The sequence below is a fragment of the Schistocerca nitens genome, chromosome 2 (assembly GCF_023898315.1).
Source record: "Schistocerca nitens isolate TAMUIC-IGC-003100 chromosome 2, iqSchNite1.1, whole genome shotgun sequence".
Lineage (NCBI taxonomy): Eukaryota > Metazoa > Arthropoda > Insecta > Orthoptera > Acrididae > Schistocerca > Schistocerca nitens.
This window is the reverse complement of record NC_064615.1, coordinates 1,094,858,440-1,094,860,484: the sequence shown is the minus strand read 5'-3', so window position 1 is coordinate 1,094,860,484 and position 2,045 is coordinate 1,094,858,440.

The following is a 2,045-nucleotide window of genomic DNA, read 5'->3' as shown; positions in this document are numbered from 1 at the left end:
GTTCTAGGGGACTGATGACCTCAGATGTTAAGTCCCATAGTGCTCAGAGCCATTTGAACCATTTTTTTCTCCGCCCACCGCAGAGACCAATCTTGTCATTTAGATTATGGTCATCTTTTTCTGCAACTATATTTGAAGAACGCCGTGAAGACGCAATTGGTGCTGTTTCTCCACATCGGAAATCTGGTTACTCCATTCACACAGCCACCCCGCAGTGCAATCGGTCTTCTTCTTTGTGCCACCTACATCTACATCTACATCTATACTCCGCGAGCCACCTTACGGTGTGTGGCGGAGGGTACTTATTGTACCACTATCTGATCCCCCCTTCCCTGTTCCATTCACGAATTGTGCGTGCGAAGAACGACTGCTTGTAAGTCTCCGTATTTGCTCTAATTTCTCGGATCTTTTCGTTGTGATCATTACGCGAGATATACGTGGGCGGTAGTAATATGTTGCCCATCTCTTCCCGGAATGTGCTCTCTCGTAATTTCGATAATAAACCTCTCCGTATTGCGTAACGCCTTTCTTGAAGTGTCCGCCACTGGAGCTTGTTCAGCATCTCCGTAACGCTCTCGCGCTGACTAAATGTCCCCATGACGAATCGCGCTGCTTTTCGCTGAATCATGTCTATCTCTTCTATTAATCCAACCTGGTAAGGGTGCCATACTGATGAGCAATACTCAAGAATCGGACGAACAAGCGTTTTGTAAGCTACTTCTTTCGTCGATGAGTCACATTTTCTTAGAATTCTTCCTATGAATCTCAACCTGGCGCCTGCTTTTCCCACTATTTGTTTTATGTGATCATTCCACTTCAGATCGCTCCGGATAGTAACTCCTAAGTATTTTACGGTCGTTACCGCTTCCAATGATTTACCACCTATGGCATAATCGTACTGGAATGGATTTCTGCCCCTATGTATGCGCATTATATTACATTTATCTACGTTTAGGGAAAGCTGCCAGCTGTCGCACCATTCATTAATCCTCTGCAGGTCTTCCTGGAGTACGTACGAGTCTTCTGATGTTGCTACTTTCTTGTAGACAACCGTGTCATCTGCAAATAGCCTCACGGAGCTACCGATGTTGTTAACTAAGTCATTTATGTATATTGTAAACAATAAAGGTCCTATCACGCTTCCTTGCGGTACTCCCGAAATTACCTCTACATCTGCAGATTTTGAACCGTTAAGAATGACATGTTGTGTTCTTTCTTCTAGGAAATCCTGAATCCAATCACAAACCTGGTCCGATATTCCGTAAGCTCGTATTTTTTTCACTAAACGTAAGTGCGGAACCGTATCAAATGCCTTCCTGAAGTCCAGGAATGCGGCATCAATCTGCTCGCCAGTGTCTACGGCACTGTGAATTTCTTGGACAAATAGGGCGAGCTGAGTTTCACATGATCTCTGTTTGCGGAATCCATGTTGGTTATGATGAAGGAGATTTGTATTATCTAAGAACGTCATAATACGAGAACATAAAACATGTTCCATTATTCTACAACAGATTGACGTAAGCGAAATAGGCCTATAATTATTCGCATCTGATTTATGACCCTTCTTGAAAATGGGAACGATCTGCGCTTTCTTCCAGTCGCTAGGTACTTTACGTTCTTCCAGAGATCTACGATTAAATTGCTGATAGAAAGGGGGCAAGTTCTTTAGCATAATCACTGTAGAATCTTACGGGTATCTCGTCTGGTCCGGATGCTTTTCCGCTACTAAGTGATAGCAGTTGTTTTTCAATTCCGATATCGTTTATTTCAATATTTTTCATTTTGGCGTCCGTGCGACGGCTGAAGTCAGGGACCGTGTTACGATTTTCCGCAGTGAAACAGTTTCGGAACACTGAATTCAGTATTTCTGCCTTTCTTCGGTCGTCCTCTGTTTCGGTGCCATCGTGGTCAACGAGTGACTGAATAGGGGATTTAGATCCGCTTACCGATTTTACATATGACCAAAACTTTTTAGGGTTCTTGTTTAGACTGTTTGCCAATGTTTTATGTTCGAATTCGTTGAATGCTTCTCTCATTGCTCTCTT